At 39.6% G+C, this 6,738-nt stretch overlaps 1 long non-coding RNA gene across 1 annotated transcript; it reads right to left on the bottom strand.

Moving 5' to 3' along the window:
• Nucleotides 1–2,063: 2,063 nt before the first annotated feature.
• On the bottom strand, nt 2,064–3,212 carry LOC122012733. The gene is made up of 2 exons (XR_006120311.1): nt 3,107–3,212; nt 2,064–2,120 (listed from the first exon to the last, which is right to left on the bottom strand). It is a non-coding gene; the product is annotated as an uncharacterized LOC122012733 (long non-coding RNA).
• Nucleotides 3,213–6,738: the final 3,526 nt, after the last annotated feature.

Raw genomic sequence — 6,738 nt, 5'->3', positions numbered from 1 at the left:
CTAATTGAAATGCTTAAAAAGAGAAACATTCATCAATTATCTCAACCACATCATATAGTGATAGATCTATCATTCTTGGAGACTTAATATAATCCAAACCAAAAAATTTTAATCTAACTACATAAACAACAATTTTAATCTTTCAAATTCAATTCATTAGTAGTTGACCCAAATGACATAACTGTTTATCACTAAGAGTATATGGAAAGTAAATAAATTCACTTTTAGTTTGCAAATAATAAATTCACTTTTATCACTAAGAGTACATGGAAAGTAAATAAATTCCTCAACAGCAATAAAGATGAATAACATCAATTCATTTATATGATTTCCAATGATACAATAACATCAAAACAAGTTTTTATTTCAAGGAGAAAATAGCTAAAATGCTAACTAGTCAACATGAATTTCACTAGAATGTTAAATTGTTGAGTTACAATTCAAAAGGAAGATACAATCACTGGAATGTAAAGTATCACTAGGAGAGGATCGTTAGTACCTGAGCTAGCTCCTTAACGGTGATGGCTCGGTTCCCCTCCCGCTCGAAGTGCTCAAAAGTCGTACTTGTCATTTGCTCCCACCCATCCAAGGCCTCAAGGTGATGGGGACTGATTGCAGTAGCACAAAATTCTTCAAAGTCCATCTTTCTGTACGAGAGTGGCTCCAATTGGAGATGATATTATTTACAAGCATGAGTTTTAGAAAAGGTATACACCAACAAATGAGAGATATTGTAGGTCCTTCGGAGGTTAAAAAAAAAGTTTTTGATATGAGAAGGTGAAGAAGTGTTTTCTTGTCATAAAAAAAAAATTACTTTAAGCTTATATGAGTACTCAAATAGGTCAAAACTGCAGCATATAAATTCTGTAGTAATGGTAATGGTGGAGGTATACAAAAGAAACTTAGCAACTGCAAAAAAAATGGCAGCAGGAATGGATGCCTCGCCACATTTAAGATATCAATAACCTTACTCTCCTTCATTGACTCGGTTGCATTTTGCAATAGGGCCTGCACAAGGATAGACATAGAAGTAAATGACAGAGGAAAGTATGCAACTGAACAATCACATTTTGGATATTGGCAAACAAATTCGACTAGACTGACCATTCGAAAGTTGTCGAACGATATGTGACCTTCTCCGTTTGGTGCTAGCAGCTTAAACTGTGATCTTAGATAAAACAGTTGATCCTCTGTTAGGGCTTTGGATAGCGCCTGAAAAGTGCGATCCAATAAAAAAAATATTAAACAAGTAAGATAGAGTATATAACCATTGTATAAGTTTTGCATGTTGCTGTAAAACAGACTTCGAGGTTTTGATGAATTGAATATGATGGGTGCAAAATTGTTTGCCCGGGAACCGTTGTTTGTATGTTTGTTGTACTACTGCCTTAAGATATGATAAGAATAGGTTCAACAAATCAGCAATCAAATTTTAAATGATTTTTATTTTTTTTTAAAATTATTAGGTTGGAGAAAGCCTCAAGTAGTAAAGACCAACACAGCTTAATCATGATAATGATTTATCAAGAATACCAAGTCTACAAGATTTGAAATTTAAGCACACATTTACCGGGTTTGTAGAGTAGTAGCTCTAAGATATCCATATTGGGTTTGCCTTCTAAGTCATCTATTGCTATATCAATTTTTGAACCTTTAATTGTTAGTTTAAAGGCACCATACATTGTAGATCCCTTAACGTTCAAGACACATAGATCTAACACTTGCCTGCATTATTCATTGAGTTGAAATTTTGCCTTCTAATATTGTTAAATACTTCTATCTTGTTTTCATGTTAAACCTGGTATTTAATCCTTCCCCATTCTACATTAGCATTGCTTAAGTTTGTTGTGGAAATTCCATCTCATGCACTAACCCATATCAACTGAAGCAATAGTTCAATTTACAGAAATATAATTGTTAGACAGTAATATGAAAGTTGTGTTTTGTCAAAAAAATTAACAAGAAATATTGAGATTCTAAACAATAGTTCAATTTATCTGCAAAAGAATAACTGAATCAAGGAAACCAAAATACTTCAGTATCACTTACTTTTCATGATAACATGTACTACATCTTCAAAATTAATGACACCTTCATCTCCCAATACTTTTGCAAGCTCTCTGTAGAAGTTAGAGAAAAGACACAGATAAGATTAAATAGGGTAACTCAAAGTGTTCTTCTAACAGCATCACTGAGTAGGATAATGCCACCCCATGAAGGCTATTACCTTTGCTTACATTGTGTTTAATTGAATAATTGGATTCATCATTTAATGCATCTTGATGCAAGCATAACCCACAACTATTAATATATTGGGCTATTAAATTATTGTATTTAAACATTCATCTCTGCATCATACCAAAAGCCACAGTTGTAAAAAAAACGTACATAAAGAACAAATTCTTAAGTTAAACCATCAAATAGAGAAGTCAACCTATTTTTTTCAATGTATGTATGGGTCAATGCCACATTGTATATTAAAGAAATGAGATTAGCGCAGCCATCATAGTATAAACTCCATGAATGCATCTTATGAGAAACATCATCTAAACACCCTACCATATTATCTGGCAAGTTTGTCATAACTGTTTTTTTTTCTTGTCTTCATCCGTTAGTTAAATATAGTTTCTTTTTCAGGTGAACTCCCATAGTATGCAAAATGCTCATTATCACTAATTCAGTAATTAAAAAAAAGGCAAATGCACAATGCTATGTGAAACAGGGAATTATCCAAGCCATGGCTAGGTTTTTGCAGGCAGCCATTCCGGCGGACATAATCTGCCTTGAAGAATTTCCAAATAATGTCCACCTCAAGTATTCAATATTACTCCTCAAATTCCATGGTATAAAGGAAACATTTTTCAGACTTGTAGAAGAACCTAAAAACCCATCAAAGTCATAAATATCGGTCTGACGGGCACAAGGAATTAGAATCGTTTCAACGATGGGTGGCCGATGATGAAATATTTGTACATCGACAAGTCCCACGGCATACAGTGAGTGATCCAGAGAGAGTATGAAATGATAGCACGGACGTTTCGATGGCAGATCCCTAGGTATGGATAGATGAGTTAGTTAGTAGGGAAAGAGATGGGTGAGATCTCACAGCAGGGTTGAATCTCTGACGGAGCCATTGAGGTGGGCATGGAGCTCGATCTTGGGCAGCAGTTTGCACCATTCCGGCAGCTCCATGTCTCCACCTGCGTCCAAGTAAAAGAACTTATGTTAGCCCAAGATCGAGCTAACATAACGTCGAGTGCTTTCGTCATGCAGTTATAACCTGGAAATCATTTGCTAAATAGGAAGGCCAATTGAAGATGCACCTCAAAGGAATTCGAGATCTCAAATATTGGACTACTCAGGCATTAGGTGAAAACACAATAGTGAAGAACAAAATTTTAAATAGAATCAAGTTTAGGTACTCTAATAAATTGATCGCCAATGGCATGCAAACTACTATGACTACAGAAATGTGATAACCTCTCGACTTCATTTGACTGTCGAGGGAAGGATCAAGATTCCAGATAACAAAAAACAATTAAAGAAATATTTTTTTATTTAATCATTGATAGAAGCTACTATTTCATATTTTATTAGAATTCTCCTTATTTATATGAATTGCCTAAAATTTACAAAAAGGGGCAAATCAAACATTTGTTGAAAATTTAACCTTAGTTAAGAATTTGGAGAATAAAATAGTAATAAAGTTAGGTTAGGGTTACAGAGGGTTCTTATTTTTTTCCCTTGTCAAATTAAAGTCTCCTCCTTGGATCATGCAATCCTTGATCACACGATGAAATGCAGATCCTTTGTAACCGAAGCCTTTCTCACCTGATCAAAATAGTCACATAATGCAAATACTTTCACCAATCAAACGAAATAGAAATCTGTTGGGCGGAGAAAAAAATCAAGAACAAAATCAAAAGAAACAAAAGAGAATATGAAGTGACCTGTGAAAAGAGCACGAAAATTTTCTACGGTTTGAGGGACATCATCCCCGTACAACCCTATCACAATCCTGCCCACATCCTTCCCCACCGGGTTGCCGATGCTGATGTCGAAGTAGACTTTGGTGGTCACCTTAGACTGCAGCGCAACTTCCAAAAACCCCAGCACAAAAACACATCGTAGCTACATTTTTCATTTCCAGAGAACAAAGACTAAATATATACCAGATCTCGGAAAAGATAAAGTCAAAAAAGGATGCGGTGTGGTTGGAGGAGATACCAGGCCTCCTCTTCTCAACCAAATGGAGGAGTTGGAGGAGATGCTATGTGGTTGGACGGAGAAGCAAGGGCGTCGTGTCTTGATCCTAATCGGGAGAGGAAGGGGCGTCGATCTAGGAAGGGGGAAGAGGGAGATGAGTTTGAGAGAGATGGTCGGAGGTTTAGGTTTAGGCTGAGAGAGATGGTCGGATGGTCGGAGGTTTAGGTTTAGGTTTAGGCGAGAGAGATGGTCGCGCGGAGGAAGGGGCGCGATATAGATTTAGGTTTGGAGGGAACCTCACAGTGTTGCAAATTTTGGCTAGTGGGAAAATTAAAATATTTTATTTTGGTTCATTAACACCGGGTTTTATTAAACCGATGATAAAATCGGTGTCTATTAACAAAAAAAGGGCGCTCATAGACATCGCCTAAAAAACCGATGTCTATGAGCTAAAATCTGCGCTCATAGACACCGATTTTTGGAAAAACCGGTGTAAAATACTCAAAGACATCAGTTTTTGCTTAAAACTGTTATTGTTCCACTGATGTCTATGAGGGTTTTTGTTGTAGTGATTTCTTTGTCACCTATTCTTGGACGATTTAGAGTGAAGTGTTGTTGTATTTCCTATTGGACCCCGTGGTAGTTTTGATGTGATCAACCAAGTTAGTTAGGTCCTGCGTTTTGTTTGAACCCTGTGTCTGAGTGTGCAGGAACTTAGGAGCGCAGGGAGTCAAGCGGAAGACGTAGTTAGCGAGAAGGACGGCACGAGAAGGGAGCCGATGGGCTCGGTGCGTCCGAAGGACGAGAGTGCTTTGGAAGAGTACTCCGGTGGAGCGAGAAGAACGTGCGCGACGTTCGAGGGACGAGAAGCCGGACGGAAGACTGCTCGAGGAGAAGGCCGGGAACTGGGTTCGGGTGAGCCCTATTCCGGATGACCGCAATCACCCAAGGAGCCGAACCGGAGCAAGTCAACTGGAGTTGACTTGTCAACGGTTCGGTCGACCGAACCTATTGATCGGTCAACCGAACCCTTCATTAACCGAAGTCAGCCATTGGTGACACATCAACAACACATCTGCCAGCGGTGAAGTGATCGGTCGACCGAACCTCATGATCGGTCGACCAAACCCAAGTTTATCTAGAGACTGAGTCGTGCGTTTTCATCGGGCCAGCGCAGAGGAAGACCGTTGGCCGATCGGTCGACCGAACACAAGGATCGGTCGACCGAACTTGAGCTCGATCAACATAGACTACACCTGGACGGAAAGTCGGGCAGGTACAGCAGGTTCGGTCGACCGAACCTGGGGATCGGTCGACTGATCCCTCTCGAGTCAAACCTGATCCTGAAGGATCAGGTGATCTGATAAGCTCGAGAACCCCTATATAAAGAGGGTCTTAGGCAGCTTTAGAGTATAACGAATACGAACGAAATAGCAACTCTAGTAATCTCTATTTAAGCAACTATTGTGCTGTCAAAGTGTAAAAGGCTTCTCCGCCTTCTGAGAAGGAGTTTTTCTTACTGCGCTTTTCTTACTGCCCTGGATTAACAACCCTCTTGGTTGTAACCAGGTTAATTTATGTCTCCTTTTATTTCTGTAGTTGATTTTATATTGTTGCTTTATTTTAAGAGTTGAAAAGCTTTGAGAAGGGTTATTTTTATTTGCAGACAATTCACCCCCCTCTTGTCGGTCCCCGCTGCGCCTACAAGTGGTATCAGAGCTCAACAGCCTCAGAAGGACTAACCGCCATCTGAAGCACAAAGATCAGAACAATGGCCGGCGCGAACATTCATCCCCCAAAGTTCGACGGAGATTTCGCTACATGGAAGCGAAAAATGGAGGTATTCTTTAAAACTGAATTTGATATACTTTTAATAATGAAATATGGATATGCAGCGCCGAAAGATAAAGAAGAAAACACGTGAAGCAAGAAGGAACAAGCTGACTTTGTCGCCAACGGAAAGGCTGAGTTCCACCTGCTCAGCGTTCTGCCACCTCAGGAGGTAAACCGGATCGGAAGCTACGACTCCGCGAAGGATCTCTGGGAAAAATTCCTGGAGCTTCACGAAGGTACTTCCGAAGCGAAGCTAGCAAGGCGCGACATCCTCCGGACCCAGTTGACGAACCTCCGGATGAACCAAGGCGAAAAGGTAGCGCAACTCCAAGCAAGGATCAAAGAGCTGATCACGCAACTAACCAACCTTGGAGAAGAAGTAACGAACCGGGACTCGCTCCGGTATGCGCTCAACGCCTTCCCGAGAACTCCTGAGTGGGCCTCCTTAGTAGATGCATACTACATCTCTAAGGACTTCGAGGTAAGTACTCTAGAACATTTGTTTTCTACTTTTGAACTTCACGAATCTCGAATTGCAGAGCCCAATGGAGTAGAAAAGATTAGTCAGAACATCGCTTTGAAGGCAAGAACAAACGATTCTGACTTCGAAGCCTCGATTAACGGATCGGAAGTGACACTATTGGTAAGACGCTTCAATAAATTTTTTAAGTCTAATAAATTTAAATCGCAGACAAAGAG

This window comes from Zingiber officinale, chromosome 1A (genome assembly GCF_018446385.1).
Source record: "Zingiber officinale cultivar Zhangliang chromosome 1A, Zo_v1.1, whole genome shotgun sequence".
Classification (NCBI taxonomy): Eukaryota; Viridiplantae; Streptophyta; class Magnoliopsida; order Zingiberales; family Zingiberaceae; genus Zingiber; species Zingiber officinale.
This window is presented reverse-complemented; position numbering and strand designations above follow the sequence as displayed.